The sequence below is a fragment of the Kogia breviceps genome, chromosome 4, assembly GCF_026419965.1.
Source record: "Kogia breviceps isolate mKogBre1 chromosome 4, mKogBre1 haplotype 1, whole genome shotgun sequence".
In the NCBI taxonomy this organism is placed as follows: Eukaryota; Metazoa; Chordata; class Mammalia; order Artiodactyla; family Physeteridae; genus Kogia; species Kogia breviceps.
In genome coordinates, this window is record NC_081313.1 from 181,498,962 (window position 1) to 181,526,219 (window position 27,258).

Below are 27,258 nucleotides of genomic sequence, written 5' to 3' on the forward strand. Positions count from 1 at the left end.
AGGCAGGGCTTTAGGAAGCAGGAGGGAGGGGTTAGGCGGTTGGGGCTGCAGGAGGCGGTCAGATTCCGCCTGGGGAGAGGCCGGTTCTAGCCTGGCAAGGCTGGGGGCATGACTTGGGGTGAGGTTTGCCTAAAAATAGAAACTTAACAGACGACAGCAGGCCCTGGCTGGCCTCCCAGTAAAGGGCTAGGAAGTCACCAGGGTCAGGCTGGATCCCACAGAAGCATCGCGGGCGCGTGGCTGCAAGGCGAGGACCGTGGAGGCCCCGAGCACGCCAGGACGCTTTATGAGGCTGAGCTGATTACAGAGGGAGGGTCCTCACCGGAGTGCTACAGGCCTGAGCCCAGATACCAGGCTCAAACGCACATGAGGATTAAACACAACTCGGGGAGGGTGGTGTTTCTCGATGGCAAGCTCGGGGATGGCAGGATGGGGGACACTGAGTTAGAACAGGGTCCCTCCCCCAAGGCCCTGCTGACACTGAGACAAGGTCACTCTCTGTGGGGGGCCGTTCCGGGCGCCGCGGGGTGCGGAGCAGCCTCCCTGGACCCACCCACTTGATGCCAGGAGGCCCCCAGTCGTGACAGCCACAGACGTCCCCAGACATGGCCCCGTGTGGCCCTGGGGCAGAGCCACCTCCTCCGGGGTTGGAGCGGGGAAACCTCTGGGTTATATTAGGCCTCATTTTCCCAACCAAAGAGATTCCATATAAAAAGTCACAGAGGGCTTCCCCGGTGGCGCGGTGGTTGAGAGTCCGCCTAACGATGCAGGGGACACGGGTTCGTGCCCCGGTCCGGGAAGATCCCACGTGCCGCGGAGCGGCTGGGCCCGTGAGGCACGGCCGCTGAGCCTGCGAGTCCGGAGCCTGTGCTCTGCAACAGGAGAGGCCACAGCAGTGAGAGGCCCGCGTACCGCAAAAAAAAAATTAAAAAAAAAAAAGTCATAGAATGTGTACTTCCCTGGCGGTCCAGCGGTTGAGACTCTGCACTTCCACCGCAGGGGGCGCAGGTTCAATCCCTGGTTGGGAACCAAGATCCCACATGCCGTGCGGCGTGGCCAAAAAGTTAAAAAAACAAAACAAGTCATAGGATGAAAAAGAAAATATACACAGATTAGTGAAAATGTACAGAATGTTGATTTTCTGTTTCAGAGAAGTTACCTCCTAGCAACGGAAGCAACAGAACGAGTGGAGAAGATTAACAGCTATGATTGTATACAACTATTCAGAACGTCTTCACGGCAAACGGATAAAACTAAAACCCAAGACCAGCGACCTAGGAAGAGTCATGGCAACGATACACTGGAAAGTGACCTCTTTGTCATGTTAATAATACTTTAGCTGGGTATTTTATATCGGGAAAGGACTCACTCGAGGAATTCACGTGAAAAGTAATGTAGCCGGTAAAACACAAAGTGAACAAAGCGTGGCCTCATCAGCAATCGACGAAAGCAGGTTGGAGGGATCATGGGCTGCCAGCACTTCGTTTACCCAGGACACCAGGAAGGCTGCGGAAGAGCAGCACCTGACACAGGTAGGGATATGCTCCTCCCCGACTCTCTGGTATTGTTGGCCAATCTCAGCCTCGTAAACCGGACATCAGGAGCTACAAGGCTGTCCTCTCAAATCCCTTGCTGGGGCATTTATCCCGAGGGAACAAAAATCAAGAAAAATAAAAAGCTATATATAGAAAGGTGTTCACAATGGTGTTATTTATAATAGTGAAAAACTGAATGAAACCATGTGTCCTGCAACGGGGGAGTGGCTAATTCAGTGGGGGTGTTTTCCTAGTGGAGCAACTGTTATAAATGGTACCCAAAGATGGGGAGCCCAGAGGAGGTGTTTCATGAAAACACAGGGGGATGGATAAAGTGAGGATGTATGGCTATTTACCACTGTATTAAAACATATGTGGATAAAGGCAGAAGGGGAACCTCAAACTGACAGTCTGGTCAGTAATTGTTTTTATGATTTCCTTTAATGAAGTGGTTTCCATTAAGGTGCAACTTGCATCCAGTAAAACCCGTGCTTTGGGGCATGCAGTCGATGAGCACTTAGAAACGCATACAGTCCTGGAGCCAATACCAATTGTGAGTAAAGCCGTGGTGAACATTCACGTCCAGGTTTTTGTGGGAGCCTAAGTTTCTGTTTCGCCCCGGGGAAATGCCTGGGCACGGGATTTCCGGCTCCTAGGATAGCCGTATGTTTAACTTTACAGGTTAAACATTTTTAAACAGTTTCCAAAGTCACTGCGCTGTTTTGTATTTTGAAATAATCACAGACTGACAGGCAGTTGCAAAAACTGTACAGGGTGCCATGCTCCCTTTCCCCCGATTCCCCCAATGGTGACATCTTATGTGACTGTGGGACAATATCAAACTGGGACACTGCTGATGGCCCAGTGCTCACCGGGCTCAGGTTCTACCAGCCCTCCCACGACTCATATGTGTGCAGACGGGACGTTTGTCACCACTCACCCTTCCAGGAAGGTCTGGTCTAAACGTTGCCTGTGCTGGCCGCTATCCCTGACTGAGATCCAAGTCCCTTTCTCCTGCATCACCCAGCCAGGACACCTGCCTGCAGACCTGCCCCCACGCCACCATGACCACCCCCATTGACATCTGTGGCTGGACCATTCTCTGGGGCGCCGTCCTGAGCACTGTAGGGGTTTGAGCAGCATCCCCGGCCCCCACCCACTCAATGTCAGGAGCTCCCCCAGTTGTGACAGCCACAGATGGTCCCCAGACATCACCCAGCATCCCCAGGGGGCAGAATCTAAGGCTTTTGTGGAACTCTCTTATCAGAAGAAACCCAGCAGCTAAAAGAGGTTCATTTAGGCAAAATGCAAACAGTTTTTTGGAATTGAAATGGTCCAGTTTGAAGTGAAATGGTACTGAATGGAACAGAAGTTTGTTTCAAAGAGGGTTTAAATTTCTTAGCATCTGAGAATTCCCTGGTGGTCCAGTGGTTAGAACTCTGTGCTCTCACTACTGAGGGGGCGGGTTCAATCCCTGGTCAAGGAACTAAGATCCCACAAGCTGCCTGGCCTGGCCAGAAAAAAAAAAAAAAAAAAAAAAAAAAAAGAATTTCGTAGCATCCAACAACCTCTGTGGCTGGGAGAAGTCACACGGGGCCAGAGTTTCAGAGTGTCCCTCAAACTCAACCAAGAACACATTTGAAGGAGGAAAGAGCACAGCCCTGGGGGGAGAGAGGGGGAGGCAGAGCCCCTGTGGGAAGTGGCAGACTTGCATTCTGCCCCAGCTCCCAAAGCTGTGTGGTTTTGGGAAAGTCACCTCCCCACTCTGAGCTCCACTGAACTCTGCTCAATGCTTAGAAAGACACTCCCTCTCGGCGCAGGGCCTGGCCAACCTCCAGGTCCCCAAGTTCCTATGTTGGGGGACGGGGGCCCCAGAGGCTGGCAGCCACGGGGAGGGCCCTCCTTCAGGAACCTGTGGCAACTGCCGCATATAAACACAGATGTGGGGGAGGAGGGACGAGAGGCGAGGTGCCTGGACCTCCTCTGCACAGTGAGTGCGCACTGGCCGGTTTGCCGGAAGCTACTGAGAGATCTCCCTGCCCTCAGACTTCGCTGGCACCACGGTGGCCAGGCCACTCATCTGCCCAGGGGCCAGGTGGGGCAGGGCGTCACAAAGCCCACCTGGCCTGGGGGAAAGCGGGGCAGAGTCTGAAGTGGATTGTATTAAAACCAGGAGTGGAGGGACTTCCCTGGTGGAGTGGTGGTTAGGAATCCGCCTGCCAATGCAGGGGACACGGGTTCGAACCCTGGCCCGGGAAGATCCCACGTGCTGTGGAGCAACTAAGCCCGTGCGCCACAGCTACTGAGCCTGCGCTCTAGAGCCCGCGAGCCACAACTACCGAGCCCACGTGCCACAACTACCGAGCCCGCAAGTCACAACTACTGAAGCCGCCATGCCTAGAGCCCGTCCGTGCTCTGCAACAAGAGAAGCCACCGCAATGAGAAGCCCGTGCACCTCAACGAAGAGTAGCCCCCGCTCACCACAACTAGAGAAAGTCCATGCACAGCAACAAAGACCCAACGCAGGCAAAAATAAAGAAATAAGTAAATAAATTAAAAAAAAAAAAAGCTGAGCATGGATCTCCTTCTGTCGTTCTGTGGCTCTAAGACCGTGCTGATCTACTGATACATTCATGGCCTCCTCCTCAGCCACCTGGATTTTGGATTAAAACCTCTATCTGCAGATTTCACTCCAGTGACGGTGGGCCAGCTCATGTGGATGTTCTCCTGACGAGGGCAACTAGCAAAGCTTCATGGAATAGAGAAGCTTGATGGCACTGGCAGGCTATTAAGATAGTGAAGATTTCCATCCAGCATCTGGGGAGGATGTAAACCCAGGAGTCTGGCTTTGGGGCTGCTTTTTACTGGGGTGGAGGGTTTGCTAAGAGGCCAAGTGGCTATTGCCCTCACAAGGCTAGGGGCTCAGAGGTTGAGATCCAGGGCCTCCTAAGGGGAGAGAGATTGGGGAACTCCCCCTTGGTATGAGCTGGGACAAAAGAGTCCTGCCTTCTAAGAAAAGGGTCCACAGGAAGCAGATAGGCCCTCACAGTGACTGTAGCTGAGTTCTGAATAACCTCAGTCTCCGATACTGGACTGAGGTGAACTTAGATTGTAGCAGCCCTAGATGCTGGACAGGAGTAAAAGTGAATCCTTTCTGGTGGAAAACAACATCATCTTAGGCTTCGAATTATTTCTACAAACAAGTCAGCAGTCACAATATCTAGCACACAATCAGAAATGCCCAGGCATAGAAGAAGACAGGACCACATGAACAAAAATCAGCAGAAATAACAGACTATACAAACAGGCTCCCAGGGGTTTGATACACTGGAATTGACAGACTTTAAAATAACTATATTAATTATGTTAAATATGTGAGGTTGGAATTTTAGCAGAGAATTGGAAACTAAAGAAAAAGACTGAATGGATGTGTGGAAACTGACAATATCTGAAACGAACACAATGGAAGAAGCAGTATCATTAAAGATAACTAAAGAGAAAATTAGTGAACTAGAAGATAGGAAATATCCAGAATGAAGCATGGACCACATAAGACAAGGTATAAGACACAGAGGATGCAGTAAGTTCTGACACACATGTAATTGGAGCTCTGGAAGGAGGAGAGAGAGAAAGGGGCAGAAGCAATCTTGGAAGAGATACTGATGGATAATTTCCCAAAACTGATTAAAAAAAAAAAAAAAAAGGACTCTAAGCCACAGATTCAAGAAGCCCTAGAACCTCAGGCAGGAAAAACATTTTAGAAATTGACAGAGAAATGACCAATGAGCACCTGAAAAGGTGCTCAATGATCAGTCATCAGGGCAAGTATAAATGAAAACCATCGTGGGAGACTGCTTCATAGCCCTTAGAGTTGGCAAAAATCTAAAAGACCGACAATACCATGTATGGGGGAGGATGTAGAAACATCAGAATTTTCACACGTTACTGACGGGAGCATAGGGTAGTACAACCACCCTGGAAAGTAGGATTGCAGACTCTTATAAGGCTAAACACATACTTAACCTATGACCCAGCAATTCCACTCCTAGGATTTACCCAAGATACATAAAAACATATTTCCACAAAAGGACTTGTACAAGATGTTCATACATCTGTATCTGTAACAGCAAAAATTGGAAGTGACCCAAATGCCTGTCAACAGGAGGATGGATAAACAAACTGCAGTAATTCACACCATGGAATACTACTGCACAAGGGAAAGAAGAGCCTACTGACAGATGAAGCCACACGTGAGATCCTCAAAGGGTGAGAGAAGACAGACACTAGAGGTGTTCTGTATCTCAACTGAGGTGTTAGTGTATGCAGGTGTATAGACTTGTCAAAATTCATCAAACTACATACGTAAGATCTGTTCATTTTACTGAAAAGGAGTTATACCTTAATAAACTCACTTCATTACAAAACAAACAAACATAATCTGCCAGAGGAAAAAGCACCAACAATTTCACGGATCCAGTGAAAATTCTAGACCTGGTGAAAATCAACTTCAAGGATTAGAGTAGGGCTTCCCTGGTGGAGCAGTGGTTGAGAGTCCGTCTGCCGATGCAGGGGATGCGGGTTTGTGCCCCGGTCCGGGAGGATCCCACGTGCCGCGGAGCGGCTGGGCCCGTGAGCCTTGGCCGCTGGGCCTGCGTGTCCGGAGCCTGTGCTCCGCAACGGGAGAGGCCACAACAGTGAGAGGCCCGCGTACCACAAAAAAAAAAAGAAAAAGAAGAATTAGAGTAAAAATGAGACTTCCTTGGCGGCCCAGCAGTTGAGAATCCAATGCAGGGGACGCAGGTTTGATCCCTGGTCGTGGAACTAAGATCTCACGTGCCGCAAGGCAACTAAGCCCAAGCGCCATAACTAAAGAGCCCACGTGCCACAACTAAGACCTGACACAGGAGGGCTGTGAAGCAGTCTCCCACGATGGTTTTCATTTATACTTGCCCTGATGACTGATCATTGAGCACCTTTTCAGGTGCTCATTGGTCATTTCTCTGTCAATTTCTAAAATGTTTTTCCTGCCTGAGGTTCTAGGACCTGACAAAAATAATTAATTAAAAAAAAAAAAAGAATTAGGGTAAAATAAAGACATTTTCAGACAAACAGGAAGACTTTGTCTCCAGCAGACCTGCCTTATTAAAGGTAAAATAAAAAGATATTAGAGAAAAATGACCCCAGATAGAAGGCAGGAAATGTAAGAAGATGCAAAAAACAAAAGCAAACCAAAATGCTGAAGAAGGGAAAGAACTTGATAAAATAATTCTAAAGTCCCCATGGAAAAATAAACAGGAAGTGGGCAGCCCTGAAAACACACAAGAATCACAAGAGCCATTAATTCGATATTTACCTCCACCCAGTCCATCAACAGAAGACACTCTAAGGTTCTGCCTTGAAAATTATATGATGCTATTTTAAATTATGCTATTTTGGTTACTGGGTTTCAGGGATTGGAGTCCTCAGTACTACTTCAGGAGGTCACTCATTTGAATTGTGTGATTTTTTTTTTTTTTTTTTTTTTTTTTGCGGTACGCGGGCCTCTCACTGCTGTGGCCTCTCCCGTTGCGGAGCACAGGCTCCGGACGCGCAGGCCCAGCGGCCACGGCTCACGGGCCCAGCCTCTCCGCGGCATGTGGGATCTTCCCGGACCGGGGCGCGAACCCGTGTCCCTCGCATCGGCAGGCGGACTCTCAACCGCTGCGCCACCGGGGAAGCCCGAATTGTGTGATTTTTACACACGGAAAAAAAAATAATAAAGTCAGTATCTGAAAAGACATGTATACTTCTCCATCTGCTGCGACTGGTCCAAGGCCGGAGCGATGGGGACCAGGCCAGCTGTCCCTGGAGACTTCCCCTTGGTCCAGCCCTCAGCGGCCCCGGGCAGACTCCTGTGCCCGCCCCCCATCCCCAGCCAGGGGTGTCTGCCCACCCCCTCCATTCCTCCTCCCAACAGCCGGAGTGACTTCTGAAAATGCACCCCAGTCTGTCCCTGCCCTACTCAGAAACCACCTGGGGCCCCTGCGGCCTCACAAACCAAGTACAAAGTCAAAGCTTGTCACTCACTTCCCTCTGCCAGGAACTCTTTCCCCACCCCCTATCCTGCCTGCTATGGACTGAGTATTTTGTCCCCCACCCCCCCAAATGCAGGTTGAAGCCCTATTCGGTATCATGAGGTGGGGCCTTTGGGAGGTGCCTAGGTCTTGAGGGTGGGGCCCTCGTGAATGGGATTGGTGCCCTCATAAGGGGCTGAAGGGACCAGAGTTCTCCTTTTCCACCATCTGACTCCATTCTCTGGGTGCGGGTGCTCCCAAGGTAATGCGACGTGCCATCCTGGGCCTCCCTGCGTGGGTTCACATCTTGTGTGGGGACCTGCGTTACATCCAGGTGATTGGTAAACCTGTCTGCCTGTCTCTCCCAAGGCCTGGCAGTTCCTTGGGGACTGGGTTGATGTCTTTCTCTCAGGATGTTTTTCTCAGAAATATCTTTTACCCTGGCCCTCTGAGTCACCTTTATCACAGTGTGACTTCTCTGCTTAAAACCATCCCAAGGTGAAATTTTAAAGAGAAACAAGACATTTCACATCCATGGAATCACACACCTTGTGTCCTTCTGTGTCTGGCTTCCTTCACTGAGCGTCGTGTTCTCGGGGTCCGTCCACGTTGTAGTGAGTGAGTGTCAGTGCTTCGCCCCTTTTCATGAGTAATATTTCATCGTGTGCGTGGAATAACATTTTTTTTTTTTTTTTTTTTGGCGGTACGCAGGCCTCTCACTGCTGTGGCCTCTCCCGTTGCAGAGCACAGGCTCTGGACGTGCAGGCTCAGCGGCCACGGCTCACGGGCCCGGCCGCTCCACGGCACGTGGGATCCTCCCGGACCGGGTCACGAACCCGCGTCCCCTGCATCGGCAGGTGGACTCTCAACCACTGCGCCACCAGGGAAGCCCCTGGAATAACATTTTTTTTTTTTTAAGCAAACATTTTTTAAAAGAAAAGATAAAGAAAAGCCCTCATCTTGCTGTTGTTGAAGGGCAGCCATATATTTTCCTAATCAGGAGGAAAGTGGAAGATGGGAAAAATCAGTGGTTTGTTTGACCTGGACCAAGAAATATATGGGCCGTGTCTCTTTGGCTTGCGGACAAGAGCACTGGAGTGCCAAGCTTCATGTCTACCCTGCAGGAGATGGAGTGCATTCATAGTCTCTGTTACTGGGGAGGACCACGATGTTAGGCGCCACGAAGGGACTTCTGTGCCCATTTTTTACAGACGAGGAGACCGAGGCTTGAAGACGTTCGTATGTTGATAACCTTCCCGAGACCACGCAAGCGGGTGGAGGTTGGGCCAGGGTTTCGATCTAATTCCCAAACCAGGGCTCACTGGGAGACCAGATCTAGGGGCAGTCGGGTGGGTCCCAGCACACAGCTCTGCCCCCCCTGCACCCCGAGGCAAGCTTCGGAGGGTGAGGGGCACGGTCTCTGCATCCTCCATGGCCCAGTGCCTACGGCAGAGGGTTTAGACGTACAGCGGTCCCAGGGCTGAGGGCCTCCACACATGGCGGATGGTGCCAGGACCCTCACACGGCTTCTTGCTTTGGAGAAGGGCTGGGGCAGAAAGCTGGGGACGGTGACAACACCGGGGCAGGCCTGTGTGGCCGCCAGGGTCAGAGAGAACCCCGAGTGAGATGAACCAGCAGACTCCCAGCGTTGCGCCTCCCGTCTGGTGGTGTGTAAGTAAGTGACTCCGGGGCTCTCGGAGTCCTGGACGCTTCTCCCCAAGGACTTGAGCGGACTGTCCTGCCAGCTTACGTCAGGGCTGCACACGTGTGCCTGGGAGACCTTTTGCATCATCGCCTCTGCACCCCTGAGAGGACCCCCTGCCAGGCCGTCTCAAGATACGTTTGTGTCCCCTTGCTCCTGGTGACGTGGGCCTGGCGTTTCCTGGCGGCTGAGCCTGCTTCCTTCCGCCTGGGTGAGTCAGACGACGGAGTAACGGGCGCTCTCTAAGGCTGCGGGACAGGCCCGGATGCAGGACCTCTAAGATGTCTTTCGGCCTCTGTGTCTTGCCAAGATAACTTGGCGTGACCGTATCCAGATCGCTCACGGCAGCGGGGTGGGCGGTGGGGCGGGGGTGGGGGGCAATGCGTGGCAGATAGGTAACTGAGACCTCGTTGGGGGGTGGGTGGGCTGAGCCTCGTGTCCTCATGGGCAAAGCCAAGAAGGAGACAGCAGGCCTGGGGGTGCCCAGCCCCTGCCGGAACCCCGGAGCTCCGAGCCCCGAGCAGGCCCACACCCTGGGCATCTAGGGAAGCCCCCACCTGCCCGGCGTATCTCTGGCAGGCAGACTCAGAGGCCGGAGAGAGCAGACGTGTTCCCCTGCTCAGCCCGTGATGCCATCTCCACCCTCAGAGGTGTTTTCCAGCCGTACAGGAAGCAGTGACAGCAAGACACAAAAATGCCAGCGATCCCTGTGAATTCCACGCATAGCTCTCATAGCTGGGAAGAGAGCCACTCCCGGCCCACTCGATAAACTGACACCGACACCCGCGCCGCCGCCGAGGCTGCCTTCTTACCAGAACAGAAAGAATGGGGTGCCACCGAGGCTTCTGGGAAAGTTGGCTGGTTGGGCTGCGTAAAGGGAAAAGAATGTGAAAAATGCGGCTGGCGAGGTGAGCAGGGCCTTCGAGGAGCGAGGAGCAGCTCCTGGTTCTGGTGGCCCAAGAGGCGGTGCAGCCAGGGGGCCACCGGGGACCCCTCCCTGGCTGTGGGGTCTGCCTGCGGCAGGCGGACACCCGGGCACGGTCCCGGGCCGGCTCTCTCACTTCTGTGCACCGAACGTGGCCCCGCAGCCCTGGGGACTCCGTGCGAGACGAACCGCTCCCCTGGGAGCCGCGGCCGCAACTTCCAGAAGCAGCGCGAGCCTATAGGCCTGGGATAAGGTGGGTTGGGAGCCCCTGGCTCTCAGAGACAAGAGTGTCCCTCAAAGGCCACCTAATGTCCTGAGGAGGACAGACTGGTTCCGGGTCTGTTCCCCAGGCGCTGCTGACACCAGTACCGTCCTGAGCACTGAGGGGTTAGAGCAGCATTTCTGCCCCCACCCGCTTGATGCCAGAAGCCCCCGCGGCGTGACCACCACAGGTGTCCCCAGACATGGCCCCGTGTCCCCGGGGAGGGGGGCAGGACCGCCCCCCTCAGTTGAGAAGTACTGGGTTAGAACCCCTCACAGCACTGCTTCTGCCCTGAATTTTACTGTTAAAGACAGTAAGGAGAGTCACGGGAAACGGGAACGAGGGTTTTCTTTGTGTTGTGTGGTGTTGGTTTCAGGGCCCATCCTGAGTCAGGGCTAACGCGCTTGATCTCACCTGTGGCCTGGAGTGACCCCCCACCCCCCCGGGCCACGCACAGGAGGCCCTACCTTCTCTGGGGGACCCACTGGCAATGACAGGGCATTTGTCACACCCAACCTTCACCAGCAACCTAGCAAGGGGTCCTTGGGGCTGTACCCACCTCTGCGATGACCCCCAGTGACCTCGTACAATCCCCTCCCCTAGAGTGTGGGCAGGACCCAAGGATAGGAAGGCATTTAGCTCTGGGCTGGGCCTTGTCGTGTGGCACAGGTGACAGAGAGGGGATACCCTTGGTGGGCCTGCTCTAATCAGGGGAGTGGGTGTGAAAGGGATTCCACGCAAGGGAGACCCTGTGTTGCTGGCTTTGAAGCTGGAGGTGGCCGGGTGGCAAGAAATGGGGGTGGCTGCAAGTGTGTGTGGGGGGACCCCGCTGCTATAGCTGCAAGGAACCAAATTCTGGAACAAGCTGAATGAGCTCCAGATGAGGCATTTCGACTGCTGCCCGGTGAGACCCTGAGCAGAGAGGGCAGCCACGCCACTGCCCGACTGCCGACCCCCAGAACTGAGAGCTGGAAGCCGCTGGGTCTGTGATAGCTTGTTACGCAGCACGGATAGCTGATACAATGGCCAGGAGGGGCCCGAGTGGGGTCTCCTGACTATTGGGCTGGCTTCTTCCCAGCACTCTACATGCTAGACGCTGGCCATGGGGCCCGGCACAATTCCAGCTGGCACCCACTCCTTCCGCTGAGCATGGACAGGACACTCATTCTCTTTTTTAACAGCCCTGAGATGCAGGCAAAGCACTGAAGCCACAGGAGTTTCTGGCAGCTTCTCCCTTAGCGGCCAACCTGCTCCCCGTGGTTACTGCTCCCTGGGACATGACTGCCACACGCCCTTCATCCCCCGACGGCACAGGACGTTGGCCTCGGTGAATCTCAGCCCAGAGAAAGCCTGCTGCTTCCAGGCAGTTCTGAAACCCTCCTCCACAGCCTCCTCATCCAGGCGGATGGGGCTTGTGTGGCCGGCGAGCTGGGTGAGTCAGAGCCCCAAGAAGGTGGCCTCGCAGAGCGAGGGGGGGCGGCTGGCAGCCCCGAGCCTGCGTTCCTGGCCTTGTCCCCAGCCCGCAGGGCTCTGCTCTCGGGAGGGGAGGCAGGCGGGCGGCAGTAATTCCTCGTCCTCAGAGAGAACAGAAACAGCCTTCATTTTGCTTTAAAACTTCCGGAACCGGTAGCTTTACAGCTCACCAAGCTTCTGAATTCTTTCCTCCCAGGGTCCAGCCGTCTGACCCCCATCCCCACCTGCCATTAAACAGGAAGGAAGCAAAACAACCCCCGCCCCCAAACACAAACCTCCAGCCAGATCCGACAGGAGGACACACGAGACCCGGGTGAGAAGGCAGGCTCTCCCCCACCCCGGGGATAACCGCCCCCCCCCCCCGGTACACGGTGTTCAGAAGAAAAGGAGGCGGGCTGCTGTGCTGACAGAGGAAAAACAATCCCAAAGCAAAACAGAAAGGGATGAGGTTTGGGAGGACAGTCTCTGGGCTTCTTTGAAGAACAAGCTGCCCCCTTGCAGGGCCCGGGGAGCTGGCTGGCCGAGGGCTGTGCCCACGTGCAGGCTGATTACTGTGCATTTCTTACACGCCTACTGTGTGCACGAGGCCTCGGACCTGCACGCCCCCCGCGGGTACCCTTGCACCACGGTCCATGGCATGGAAGCCCCTAGAACAGGGGGTCTCCATCAGGGGCGATGTCTAGGGCATCTGTGGTTGTCACGACTGGGGGGCTCCTGGTATTGAGGGGGTGGGAGCAGGGAGGCCGCTCCACACGTCACTGTGCCAGGGACGCCGCACCCCCCAGAGAATGACCCGGCTCTGACGTCAGCAGTGCCGAGGTGGAGAGACCTGCTCTAGACCCTACAGAAACGTGCACGTGACATTAGAGAGTCAGAGGGAGGGGCAGGTGCCTCGCGGTGTCCCCGGCATCCGGGATGCGGTGGCCTCCTGGCCTCGCCCCTGGCTCCAAGCGGGGTCACAAACAGAGGGGACCTGCGGAGGGCCACGGGCGCCACACCGGCATTTGGACTTTACTACGAGGGACGAGACAAAACCTCTTTGAGCACCACCCCCCCCAACAACCAGGAGCCGAGCGGGCATCCAAGCCCCTCCACCCCCCACCCCAGCCAGGGCTGGCTCTGGGCTCCGGGATCCGGGCCTCCCAGCCGGGCCCGAGATTCTCCAGGGTCGAGGTCACCCTGGCCTGGCGTGGGGAGGGCTGGCCACGTGATGGCTTCTGTGACCTTGGGCTTCATGACCTTTGGTGGGACGTGGGGGCCCTAAAAGACCAGCTGGGTCTTTGCCAGGCAGACGCTTCCCAGCGGGAGGCTTGCCCCGCCCCTCCCCACCTCCCCAAGACCAGCGTCTTGTGACTCCTTGTCAGCCGGTCCTTTTATGCACAGGCTAAATTGGGTCCCTTGGCAGCTATATTTAGAAAAGGCTAGAAAAAGGGGAAAGAACGAGGTGCCCACAAGCGAGGGAAAAACAGAGCTGCAGGGCAAACGGCCACCCTTGGCCTGAGCCGGGAGGTGGGTGCACAATGAGCCGCGGTGACGGAGGGTGACGGTGTGGCCGATGCGGGAGCAGAAGAAAGGGCCCTCTCTGTGCACCCGGAGGATGACTGCAGTCATGTGAGGGTGTGCAAGCCGGGCACTGGGCTGGGCCAGCACGCCGAGCGCCCGTGGAGGGTGTCGCCCCCATTCTCGGCTTCCCGGCACTGAGGAAGTGCCGTCACCCTGGCCCCGTGAGGGTGCAGCTTGGAGCCAAAGGGCAGGAGCCTGGGAGAGAGGGGAGGGCAGGTCCAGGCCTTCCCACCTGAGCCTGGACAAACTCCTACACATTCTGCAAAACCCCATGAAGTGTCACCCTCTCTGAGAAGCCCCTGGTCTGCTGTCCATGCACAAGGCTGCACCAGAACCCCTTCTTGGGGTACACACAGCTCCCTGGACATTCCTTGGCATTGCATTTCCAGTGGCTGCTGTCACAAATTACCACAAATTCGGTGGCTTAACAACATACAAATTGGGCTTCCCCGGTGGCGCAGTGGTTGAGAGTCCGCCCGCCGAAGCAGGGGACGCGGGTTCGTGCCCCGGTCCGGGAGGATCCCACGTGCCACGGAGCGGCTGGGCCCGTGAGCCGTGGCCGCTGAGCCTGTGCATCCGGAGCCTGTGCTCCGCAACGGGAGAGGCCACAACGGTGAGAGGCCCGCGTACCGCAAAAACAACAACAACAACAACAAAAACCCCCCAAAACCACAACATACACATTGATTATCTCACGGTTCTGGAGGTCAGAAGTCTGACTAGGTCCTCTGGGTCAAAATCTACACGTGGGCAGGGCTGATTCCTCCAGAGGCTCCAGGGGAGCATTGGTTCCCGCCTCTTCCAGCTTCTAGAGGCACCGCATCCCTGGCTCATGGACTGTTCTCCATCCTCACAGCCAGCGGCGCAGCCTCTCCCGTCTCTCTCTGCCTCTGACCCTCCCGCCTCCCTCTTAGAAGGACCCTGGGATGACACTAGGCCCCCGCAGGGAATCCAGGGTCCTCCCCGTCTCAGGTGCCTTAACTTAACCCTGCCTGCAAAGTCCCCTCTGCCATGTGAAGTGACACATCCCAGGCCCCGGGACTAGGACAGGGACATCTTTGGGGTCCGTGGCTGGGCGCCAAAGGGCCATCTGGATGGAAGGGCCTGGTGGCTTCAGTGCAGGGCGTTTACCACGGAGGCTCCTTCCAGGAACTCACTCTGGCCCCAGGACCAATCTCTCTCCCAGGACGGGCTCCCAGGATCAGGCTGCCAGGGGCAGCGCACTGGCCGCACCCGAAGTCCACAGCGGATGCCACTTGCGGGCACGTGCCCAGGATGGCCCGCCCTGCAGAGAGGGGGTGGCCTGCCCGGGCACACGTGCTGCTGCCGACGGACCTCGGGCCTGCGTCACGGCCTCCAGCTCTTTGCTCTGGGTTGATGGCCAACACCCAGGGGACTGAAGGCTCAACACCCCAGCGTCAGACTGACCAGTGGTTACTGAGCATCTGTTACTCCACCCCTGATGGGGAACCGGACAGACCCAGAGAGGCTCTCCCTAAGGGCTGGCTGTAGTTAGGGACATTTTTCATGTTTAAAAAAAAAAAAAAAGGGCCAGTGGTGACATTACTTGAACGGTTTCAGAGACGTGCCTGTGTAAGGAGCCAGACTCCAGAACAAGGGGTCTCACCGGGGCGATCCTGCCCCCAGGGGACACTGGGGGTGTCTAGGGACATCTCTGGTCTTCCCTCTGGGGGGGGGGTGCTCCTGGCATGAGTGGGTGGGGTCAGGGGTGCTGCTCCGCACCCCGCAGCGCCCAGGACGGCCTCCCGCACAGAATGGCTGGGCTACGGCGGCAGTGCTGGATGGGTCGGGGGTCGGGGGGAGACCCCTTGACGAATGGCCTAGGAGTGTGCCGCCCTGTGAGCCTCTTTCCTGCGAAATATATACAGTATTTTGGTCCCATCGGGTTCACCTGAGAAGCCCGGGTGGGCTGAGGCCACCTCCTCGGGGCCCGGCCACGCGTCCTCGGTGCCAGAGCTCCCGAGGGGACGCAGGTGCCCACGAGGTGCGGACACAGGGGCTTGGGGTCAAAGCTCGGGCTTCCTGGCACTAACACAAAGCATAAGGACATCTGGACGGAGCCCCCTACTCGGGTGCTGACCCTCGTGTGTCTTGGCTGGAAGCCCGACCTTCCAACACAGCATCCGGGGGTGGGGAGGGGCACAGAAGCAGCAGTCTCGGTCCAAGATGCAAATTTTGGCCCCAGTGGAGGTGTTGCTGGGCTGTGTCCTCATCTGGGGACACGGCTGGGGAGACCGCGGAACCTTCCAGAGAGGGCCATCCACAGCTACCCCATTGACAATCCAGGGTCCAAGGAGCCCCAGTGAGCGGGAGGGAGGGAGGGAGGGATCTCGGGGCCCAGGTACCCACAGGAGGCAGCAGGGGTGCAGGGACCAGCACTGGGTCTGTAGAAAGCACCTGGCGAGAGGGAGTTAACCTCGGCTTCCCGGCGGCCTCTGCCCCAAGACGAGGTTTCGATGACCTGCGAGGAATTTCTAACAATGAGATGAAGTAAGTGTCTGGTTCTGTTCACATTGACATCCCGTTTCTCGCCTGTCCAAATTCCATGACGCCTTTTCTTGTTAACGCAGAAATGCGGCCAAGTGCAGGGCTGCCCAGGAAGCGCTGAGGTCTCCTGTGGCTCTCACTGGAAAGGGGAACCGTGGCTGCCTTGGGGCTGGGTGCCCAGCCCTCAGGGCCTCTGCAGGACTTGGGAGAGGTGGCTCGGGCCGCACTGCACACAGGAAGTGGAAAAGGTGCACAGAAGGCCCAGACGTGACCTCATGGGATCCTCAGGGGCTGGTGCAGGACAGCCGGTGGGTGTGTGCTCAGAGAAGGCCAGGCAGAGCCGCTCGGACTTCTGCCCTCGCCCCTAGAGACCCTCCTTGCTGACCTGATGAGGCAGGCAACTGTGTTTAAGAAGTGCACGTGGGGGGCTTCCCTGGTGGCTCAGTGGTTGGGAATCCGCCTGCCGATGCAGGGGACACGGGTTCGAGCCCCGGTCCGGGAAGATCCCACGTGCCGCGGAGCAGCTGGGCCCGTGAGCCGTGGCCGCTGAGCCTGTGCGTCCGGAGCCTGTGCTCCGCAACAGGAGAGGCCACAACAGTGAGAGGCCCGCGTAACGCAAAAAAGAAAAAAAAAAAAAAAAAAAGTGCACGTGGGGACTTCCCCGGTGATCCAGTGGGTAAGACTCTGCCCTCCCAAGGCCAGGGGTCCCGGTTCAATCCCCGGTCGGGGAACTAGATCCTGAATGCCCCAAGTGGGAGTCCATATGCTGCAACTAGAGGGTCCTGCATGCCACAACGAGGATCCCACATGCTGCAGCTAAGACCTGGCACAACCAAGTAAATAAATAAAAATAAATCTTAAAAAAAAAAAAAGAAGTGCATGTGGCCGGGAGCGGTGGGTGACCCCTAGGAGCTGCCGACAGTCCTGCAGCTGCAGGCACCACAAATTCTGCCAACACCCTGAGGGACCCTGGAGCAGATTCTCCCCCAGTCAAACCTCTGGGTAAGAATGAAGCCCAGCTGACACCTGGATGGTGGCCTGGTGGGACCCTGAGCAGAGGACGCAGTTAGGCTGTGCCTGGACCCCTGACTCACTGTGAGATGATAAGTGGGTGGAGCTTGGGGGTATTTGTCATGCAGCATCGCTAACTAATACAGCAGAGAAGCACAACCTGCAGAGAGGACCCAGGTCCGGAGGAGATGGAAGGGGATGTGGCCTGATGTGGCCTGTTGACGTTCCCTCCTTTTTTCCTACGATGTCATGTCAGTTGGGCCTGCCACTCCTGAATTAATCTATGTGACTGTAAAAATAATACAAATAGAAAATATAAAACTAACGTTAAAGAAATAATAACGTCTCCCTCCTGACACCAAAGTCTTTGACTGAAATGACCTCCCTAGGAAGGTACTGCTGTGCGTCCTGCTTTGAGAAGCCAGCCCCAGGCCGGGGCCAACTGTGACTCCCAGCGTTGTGGTGGGGAAGGAACCTCACCAGTGAAGGGAGAGGTTTGCTGATCCATCAATTCCAAGCCAAAGAGCCACGTTGAAAGAAAACCCTTCATCACTCCTTGCCGCCTTTTAAAACAAATCACCTGGAACCCCTGCTGCGAAAGTCCAGGGCTTTCCCACCTTGTCACAGCCCTGCCTCCTCCCTTGCTGTCCGTCCCACCAGCACTCCCTGCAGATGCGCCCGGCGGGTCTCACCTGCACCCAGACGGGTCCTGCACCAGGCACGGCGGGGATGGGATGGGGGCTCTGCCATGCCAAGCACCTGCCTGCTGGGACCGAGCCTGGCGGGACTAGAATTCTGTTCCTGACTTTCACCGCTCACGCCTGCCCTGCGGAACATTTCCCAGCGTCTGTCCCCATTACCCCGGCATAGCCACGAGACGCTGGGAACACGGGAAAGAAAACAAATCGCTGCGATTCAACAGCTCTGGCAGCCCACCCCCGACCCCTCAGCATGCTCTGTGCTTCCTCCTCTTTTCCCTGTTGACAGCTTTGCTGAGATAGAAAGTCAGAAAACAAACAATTCACCACTGAAAAGCGTTCACTCACTCAATGGTTTTTTGGTATATTACATTGTTAAATTTTAGAGATTGTAAAAATATATACATGGGACGTAACATTTGCTATTTTAACCGTTTTAAGTGTACAATTCAGTGGCACTTAGTGCATTCACACTACTGTGCAACCATCACCTCTTTCCGATTCTAGAACATTCCATCACCCCAAAAAGAGGCCCCGTCCCCATCAGCAGTTACTCCCACCCCCTCCCCAGCCCCTGACAACCACGAACCCACTCTCTGTGTCTGTGGATCTGCCTGTTCTGGACGTTTCCCATCGGTGGAATCACACCCTGTGTGTCCTTCTGTGTCTGGCTTCTCTCACTGAGCGTCGTGTTCTCAGGGTCCGTCCACGTGGCAGCGAGTGTCAGGGCTGCACCCCTTTTTGTGGCGGAGTGATGCTCCCGGGTGTGGAGGGACCACCTTGTCTTTATCCCTCGTCTGCTGATGGACACTGGGGTTGTGTCCACCTTTGGCTGCTGTGAATTGCGGTGCTGTGCACATTTCTGTATAAATATCTGAGCTTGTAGCTTTCCACTGAACTGCCCCCCACTGCTGGCCCCATCCTGACTCCCAGGGAAAGTGGCGATGGCCCCCGAGGGCTCTGAGGGGTCCTATCCAGGTGGGCAAGGGGCCATGCAGCCTGGGAGACTATGTGATGGTTAATTTGACATGTCAGTGTGGCTGGGCCATAGGATGCCCAGATATGTTTGGAGACCTCTTTACCATTTTCATTGCATTACACGACCAAGAAAATTCTGATAATTCTAGTCTCTGTTCAGCAGGAAACCGGTCAAATGACATCTTTTTGTTTTTAAGAGAAAAGTTGGCAAAATCACCACTGCTCAAATTCTCCCAAACCCAATAATTGGAAAAGAGATGAACTGTGGTGAGTTTATCTTTGAATTAAAGAATTCAGTACAATTCAACCAAGCAGAATTCCATTTCCTCAGAACACATCACCAATACAAACCTGGTGGGTGGGTGGGTGGGTGGGAGGGAAACTGGGCTTGCGGTCAACAGACCTAGTGCCAAGTTGTGACTTTGTCATTAACAAATTTAAAAAAGAAAAAAGACTGGGACTTCCTTGGTGGTCCAGCGGTTAAGAATCCGTCTTCAGGGCTTCCCCCGTGGCGCAGTGGTTAAGAATCCGCCTGCCAATGCAGGGGACACGGGTTCGAGCCCTGGTCCGGGAAGATCCCACATGCCGCGAAGCAACTAAGCCCGTGCGCCACAACTACTGAGCCTGCGCTCTAGAGCCCGTGAGCCACAGCTACTGAGCCCACGTGCCACAATTCTGGAAGCCCGCGCGCCTAGAGCCCGTGCTCCACAACAAGGAAGACACCTCAGTGAGAAGCCTACGCACTGCAATGAAGAGTAGCCCCCACTGGCCGCAACTAGAGAAAAGCCCTCACACAGCAATGAAGACCCAACGCAGCCAAAAACAAATAAATTAATTAAATAAATAAAATTCAAAAAAAAAAAAAAGAATCCGTCTTCCAATGCAGGGGACACTGGTTCAATCCCTGGTCCGGGAACTAAGATCCCACATGCCACGGGGCAACTAAGCCTGCACGCCACAACTACCGAGCCCACTTACCACAATTAGATTGAAGCCCGTGCACCACAACGAAAGATCCTGAGTGCCGCAACTAAGACCCGATGCAGCCAATAAATAAATAAATGAGTAAATAAAATAAAGTAAAAAATAGAACCTGGTCTTTAAAAAAAAAGTAAAAGGACTATGGGATGGTTCATGTTACATGTCAGTTTGGCTGGGCCATGGGATGCCCAGGTACGCATGTGGTCAGTTGTTCTTTTGGATACTTCTGTGAGGGTGTTTCTGGGTGAGACTGCGGGCGATGTGGAGGTGGAGGGCCGCTCCTGAGCGGAAGGGAATTCTCCAGTGACTGCCTGTGGCGTCGGCTCTTGGGTCTCCACCCTGCAGCCTCCATAATCAATTCCTTAAAATAACTCTCTCTCTGTACACACATCCTGTTGGTTCTGTTTCTCTGCAGAACCCTGCCTAACACGGACCGCCAGGTGCCTTGTGGGTGGAGAGAAAGGAGCTGGAAGCCTGGCCCCACGGTCCACCAGCCCGGGGACTTGCTGAGTCGCCCTGCTTCTAAGCCTCCGTTTCCTCACCGATAAAACGGGGATGAGAAAACCCACTCCCCGAGGCTTCTACCGGGACAAAATGAGACCAAGCAGCCGGGTCGGGCTCACAGGAGGCACCTGACAGACACCAGCAGGGCTGCCAAGGGGGGTCTGCAGTGGGGGATGAGGAAGTGGGGAGGGGAGGTCAGCAGTGGGCCGGCCAGCTGCCTGGGAGTGGGCCAGCACCCGGGTGGGGCTGGCCGAGGTCACGGGCTGGAGCTTTGCGTCCTCCCCGCTGGCAGGTGCTGTAGAGCGTGGACCTAACCCCGCAGCCCGAGGCCACGCGGCCGCAGCCCCGCCCCTCTCCTGACACCTGAGCCTGGTGGGGGGGTGGCTCTGCCGTGATCCATGTACATGTGTGTGTCCCCGGGAACCAGGAGCAACTAAGCACTGGCCTCCCTATCAGGAAAAGGGGCCGTGGACCTGTGCGTCCACTGATGGAGAGCGTGAAAAGACCAAGATGAGGGTATCTGGTGACCACTGGGGAGTACCTGAGTTTCAAATCATCATCTTTGTCACCACCGTTCTCGTGAGCCGGGCTGGGGGGAGGATGGCAAGGAGCCCGCCTCAGGCACAGAATCTAAGGGGCACCGAAACGTCGGTCACCGTGATCACATGCTTTCATGCAATGCTTTTTTTTTTTTTTTTTTTTTGGTGGTATGCGGGCCTCTCTCACTGTTGTGGCCTCTCCCGTTGCGGAGCACAGGCTCCGGACACGCAGGCTCAGCGGCCACGGCTCGCGGGCCCAGCCGCTCCGCGGCACGTGGGATCTTCCCGGACCGGGGCACGAACCCGTGTCCCCTGCATTGGCAGGCGGACTCCCAACCACTGCGCCACCAGGGAAGCCCCCGCAATGCTTTTTTTAAGAAGTCAAAATGAATGCAAAATATCCATAATGAATCACATGTCAAGGTTTTCATTAGGGACAGGATCTGATGGGGCTGGGGTTAAGGCAAAGCAATCCCCTCTTTAATTGAAATTCGAATCTTTGGGCTTCCCGGGCGGTCCAGCGGTTAGGACTCCGAGCTTCCACTGCAGGGGGAGCGGGTTCGATCCCTGGTCGGGGAACCAAGATCCCACAAGCCGTGCGGCACGGCGCCCCCCCCCCAATTTTTTAAAATCTTGACCGTGGATTTTGGGGGGGGGCATTAATGTTGATTTTTAGGACATGTTGCTATGTTAAGATACAGCAGCACAGCGATGACTGCATTTTTCGGTGTCCCCTTAAGTTCTGCGCCCGGGGCGGGTGCCCGGCTTTCCTCACCCTGGGCCGGCTCTGCCTGGGCCGCTTGCAGGCCACACAAAGCAGAGAGGTGTGGCCTCCTCGGGGGCAAAAGGGCCCGAGGAGTGCAGGCAGGAGGGAGGTGAGCCTCCACGTGTGAGCACTGCAGTTAACGGGGAGCCCTGCGTGGGCCAGGCCTGCGTCGGCGTCCGCCGCCCCCCCTCAGGCCCCCCGGGAGCTCTCATCCCCATCTCGCAGGTACGGGACGTGCAATGAGCGCTCCAAGCCACACTCTGGGCCGCGGCAGGGACCTGGGTCCCAGGGACTCGGCCGTGCCGCCAGCCCGGTCAGCGGCCACCGCTCAAAGCCCTTTGGGACTCAGGGGGTGAGCACCCCATGCCTGGAAGCAGGAAAGCCTGGGCTGAGGGTGCTGGCGGGGGTGGTTGCTGGAGACTCCGGTCCTGCTCAGGCGTGCCTGACACGGGGGCTCGGGGCCGAAGGGGGGAACCAACTCTGCTCACCGAGCCGCGTGGGGGCTGCAGATGAAAGCCTGTCTCCCCTACCAGGGCCGCTGCCAGTGGGGTGGCGGGGGGCGGGGGCGGCCCAGGGAGGCACTGGCCAAACCATAGGCCTTGAGGGGAAGCCCCGAAGGAAGATCCTAGAGGGAGGGAGAGCACACGGTCCCTGGGGCGGGGAGGGAGCCCCAGCGCCCTCTGGCTTCTCTGTGGCCCAGGGCGCTGCCATCCCAGTGCCCGGTACCCTCTGGGCCCTCCTGGCTGCAAAGGGCACACAGAGCCAGGAGAGCTGTGGGCTAACGTGTGTCCCCGAAGACACATTCAAGTCCTAAGTCCTGACACCTGGGGCCTCATTTGGAAATAGGGTCACTGCAGATGTAACTGAGGTTAAGATGAGGTCGAACTGGGGTGGGGTGGGGCCCTAAACGCAGTGACTGGTGTGTGCACGAGAACGGGACACGCGCACACGCGGGGGAGGCCACGTGAAGAGGAGGCAGCGACTTGGGGAAATGCAGCCACAAGCCAAGGCCACCGGCGAAGCTGGAAACCACCAGAGGCCATTAGAGGCCGGGAGGACCCTCCCCGGAGCCTGTGGGGGTTGGGGGGGCTGCCGCACCTGGATCGGACTTCCAGCCTCCGGAACCGCGTGAGGACGCGTTTCTGTGGTTGCAAGTCCCCCAGTCGGTAGTACTTTGTGATGGCGGCCCCAGCGAGCGACTTCAGGGGATTCTGTCTCAGCCTCTGCTCTAGCCACCTCCACCCCGGGCCCCCAAACCTCACAGCCGATCGAGCCCCGTGTCCTCGGGCCTCACCCCCCACCCCCCTCCAGCTGTATGAAGCAGGCGTTCAGAGGGGCTCAGAGACGAAGCAGCGAAGCCAGGGGTCCAGAGCAAAGCGCCCCCCCGCCTCAAACCAGCCCTCCCTCCGTGTTCTCAGTGAGCCCCACAAAGGGCCCCAAGAGAATCCCACTTCGGCCATACTCCCAACAACGTCCTGCCACCGAGAAAGGCGTCCCGATACCCTCTCCTTCCCAGAGCGGTCACAGAGCCCGTGGAAATCAAACCACACGCGCTCAGACGAGCAGTGGGGCTGAGGAGAAGGTGGAAAGCGCCCGGCCCAAGAAGCTGAAACCTGCGGGATGTGGGTGTTGGGGGCAGGCAGTGACGGCCGCAGAGGGTGCACTGGGGAAGGCCCCAGATCCACGACCCGACTTGACACCTGAAGGAACGATGAAAGGACCTTGGCGAGCAAAACCCAAGGCCCGCAAGAGGAAGGAAATGACAGAGCCGGAGAAAAACGAAACAGACCAGAGAAACCAGAGGGTGGCGAGAGAAACTGAAACTGGTCCTTTGAGAAGAGGGGTGATCCTAGCCTTTAGCCAGACTGATGGGGAGAAAAAAGGGGAAGGCGCCGGAGACCAGAGCCAGGCGTCAGTGCCCACTGAGCTCCTGGAAGCGGGACGGGCTGTAGGAGGGCGCTGGGGACCCAGGTTGCCAGCAGATTAGGTAATTTACACGAAATGGACCACTTCCTGGAAAGGCACACATTTCCAACGTGCTGGTGAGAGCCCCCTCGGACAGCGGCCGGCACCACGCTTGGGGAGTCACAGAGTGTTATTTCCTTTGCAGGGAGATGAAAGGAACCCGCCCAGACGTGGCAGAGCCTCTCAGAGGTGGACCTGGGATTTGAACTCAGGTTTCCTGGCTGGGAGCCCGGAGCTTGTTTCACGGTGACACAATTCCCAGTGTGTCATGTGCGCACGAAACACTCTGGTTTGTTTGTTCCTTTGTTCCTTTGCTCAAAAACAAGGGATTCCAAGCTCGTGAAGTAAGAGAAAACGCTACATACCTTTTGCAGTTTTTCCAAGAAGCAGCACTGTTTGACCCTGTTTAGAGAGAGAGAGAGGGGGAAAAAAAAAATCATGGTTAAATATTTTTAACGTAATTAGCTCCAGCTTTTCTCAGAGAGATACTTGGCTGTCACCAAAAATGTGGCATTTGGTCTGGAACCGGCTGTGTCCTCCAGAGAAGGAACGGGGGTGCTTCTGGAGATTTCACTTTATTCTTTACAACCGATCCGTTCAGGAGAGACCATGTGTTTCTCTGAGGAGGGGCGAGTTGAGTTTTTGTCTGGAACTTGTATTATTCCATTTCGGGACACGGGGACCCCAAGCCTTGAAATGGAACCGAGCCTTGATGTGTCACGCTTGGGGTTTTTCCACGTCTGGTTTTTGGCTTTGATGGAAGCCACTTGCCGGGGCCAAAAAGGGAGAGGTGGAAAAAGCGATCTCGGGGCAAAGCAATTAACCCCGGGTGGAAGAGGTGACAGGTATACGGGGCCAGGAAGGCGAGGGATCTGAGGCTGGCCGCCGGGGGCCGGGAGGTCACCGGGAAAGCATGGAAGTCCCCGTGATCGGACCCCGGGGGCGGGGCGGGCTCTGGTACTTTGGAGCCACTGGCCTTCCGGGGGATGGGAACCACTGCTCCAAGCGGAACCCTGGAAGGAGCAGGGTCTCTGTCTGATGACTGATGCACACAGCAGTGAGGGGCCCCGGGGCCGCCACGTCCAGCCGTCGGGGTGACCCTGAGGCTGTACGCCAGCCTCCACCCCGCTCTCCACACCGCCGCTCCCGGGGAGGCACCCACCAAGGCCAGGAGGGAGGGGTGAGCGGTCACCCCGTCTCCTCCACGCGGCCAGCACCAGCCTCCCGTTTGTGGAGGAGGAGGCCAAGGGCTACAGAGGCCTGTCCTCTGCTGCGGGGCCACACGTCCCGCTCGGCCAGACGGGTGCCTCAGCCCGTGCTCCGGGGCGGGGACCCCCGGCAGCTGCCGGGCCACTGACCACACCTCACAAGCCAGCAGCTAGACCACCCTCGAGTTCTAGGCAGGCCCTTGCTTGGGGCCCGTTCCACTGTGGGCTTGCTGTGAGGAGGTCAACAGAAGGCCCTGCCCAATGCAGGCCAGGCTTCCTGAGCTGCGGGGCCGGCCTCGGGCGAACCTGTTTCCCTCCGGCTCTGAAGGTCCCCTTCGGTCTGGAGAGCCGGCCCCTCTTCCTTCACAAACATTTTTCCACCTACACAAAGGGACATGCTGCTGCTGCCACTCTAGGGCCAGAGCCAAGGGCCACCGAGCCTTTCTCAGTGGCCCTGGGCCCCAGGGGGCCGGCATCAGAGATCACGGGGCAGGGCGGGGGCCGGGGCGGGGAGACCCAGCCGAGTCTCAGCCACAGGAAGGAGATGGCTGGGGCAGCTTTCACTATTTCTTTTGGCCACACCGTGTGGCACGCGGGATCTTAGTTCCCTGACCAGGGATCGAACCTTTACCCCTGCAGTGGAAGCTTGGAGTCCTAACCACTGGACCTCGAGGGAAGTCCCTGGGGCAGCTTTCTCTAAAGCAGGGCTTCTGTCCCCCGGCACTGTTGACATCGGGGCGTCCTGGGCGCTGTGGGGTGTGAAGCAGTGTCCCTGACCCAACCCCCTCGATGCCAGCAGCCCCCCAGTCCTGATGACCACAAATGACCACAGATGTCCCCAGACAGGGCCCAGTGTCCTCTGGGGGCAGAGTCACCCCCAGGTGAGACCCCTGTCTTTTTTTTGGGGGGGGGTACGCGGGCCTCTCACTGTTGCAGCCTCTCCCGTTGCAGAGCACAGGCTCCATACGCGCAGGCTCAGCGGCCATGGCTCACGGGCCCAGCCGCTCCGCGGCACGTGGGATCTTCGGGGCACGAACCCGTGGTCCCCTGCATCGGCAGGCGGACTCCCAACCACTGCGCCACCAGGGAAGCCCCCGAGACCCCTGTCTTAAGGAAGTGCTGAGTGAGACACACAGACACAGAGTAAGGCATCTGGCAGGGAGCGCTCCTGCCCTGGTCCCTTGAGGCCGGGGAAACCCAGCTCCTGCTAAAGGTCAACACTGGGCTCCCGGGGCTTGGAGGGGGAGACACACCTTTGCTGGGCCGAGTGTGCTGGGGCACCGGGGTGTTGGGGCGCAAAGGCAGCACCTCAGCACCAGCCCATGCTCCCGGCGAGGGCCGGGCCCGCCTGCCGTGTGGATGTCCGCAGGCCCGCGTGGCAACGGGCCACGGGAGGTGTTCTGTAGGGTCAAGCCTCGATACCTTTGGATTCTGTACTTGGGAATTCGCCTACTGGCTAGATTGTGTCCGTAACCCCCGGATTGATACTTGGGGGTGGGAGTGTGCAGTAGTCACTAGAGGACACAAGCAGAGCAGTGAAACGTTCGAGTCACCGACAGCCATCTTCCCAGCTGAAGTGGAACCGGTTGGTAACCAGGGTCCTTTTCACCATTGAGGGCTACGTTTTGGGCATTTCTGGGTTTTCGGCGGGTGATTCTGCCTCTACAACGGCCCCCCGGTTGAAGTGCCGGCCAGCGTCCCAAGCGCAGGAGGGCGGTGTCGTACTCACGGGGACAGTGCGTGTGTTAGATGGGCTTCGTTCAGGCCAGGGCTACGGCCCCTCCGTGAACGAATCAACAGCCGGTATCAGACAAGGCGCCTTTCAACAGAAGCGCCCATCACACGAGTCCGCGTGGGGGTCGGGCGTGGCAGTGGGGCGGCGGAGGCTCACGGGATCCTGGCCCTGTGCGTCCCCGGAGCGGCGGTGCGGTGCTCACTAGTTCAATGTTTGCGGCGACTTTACGGCCCAGAACCGCTGCCAGAGACGAGAATCAAATGTATACATATTTTCTCTTCTTTATGACCATGAAAGGAACGCAATTTCATTTTCCCAAATCTAGAAATCACATAAAGTAACAGAAATCATCCATAATCCCACCACCTGGATTTTTCACGGCATATACACATACCTGTCCATTTTTACAAATTCAGGTCCTACATGCAATTTGCTCACCTGCCTTGAAAATGTTTCTTAATTTGCTTACTGTCTATATCACATTGTGAGGGGAACCGCTATTTGCCCATGCCGTCACAAATTCCACTAACTGCTTTTGGAATGATTTTAGATGGACAGAAAAGTGACCAAAATGGCGCAGAGAGTTTGCACGTGCCCCTCAGCCAGCTCCTCTTAAGGCTGGCGTCTCATCAAAATGAAGAAATGGACCCAGGCGCCTTACTCTGACTTCAACTCCAGGCTTTATCTGGATTTCACCATGACTCCACCCGGCCAAACAATGTCTGTTCTGTTGCGGGGTCCCATCCAGGATACTAATGCCGCCTTTACCAACAGGGCCTTTGTGGATGTACCATAATTTATGATTAGTAGTAGTACTATATATATCTGTTGCTGCCCATCATTGGATGTTTA

At 56.5% G+C, this 27,258-nt stretch overlaps 1 protein-coding gene across 3 annotated transcripts in view; it reads right to left on the reverse strand.

Moving 5' to 3' along the window:
* The window catches only part of GNG7 (G protein subunit gamma 7), a 157,091-nt gene that overhangs the window by 11,944 nt on the left and 117,889 nt on the right, over window positions 1-27,258 (reverse strand). For 2 of the 3 annotated variants that reach the window (XM_059060409.2, XM_067033225.1), the window contains one exon: window positions 23,829-23,865. The exons of the other annotated variant lie outside the window; for it this stretch is intronic. The gene's annotated coding sequence lies outside the window, so the exon portion shown is untranslated. The remainder of the gene's footprint in view (window positions 1-23,828; window positions 23,866-27,258) is intronic. 3 annotated transcript variants of the gene reach the window in all.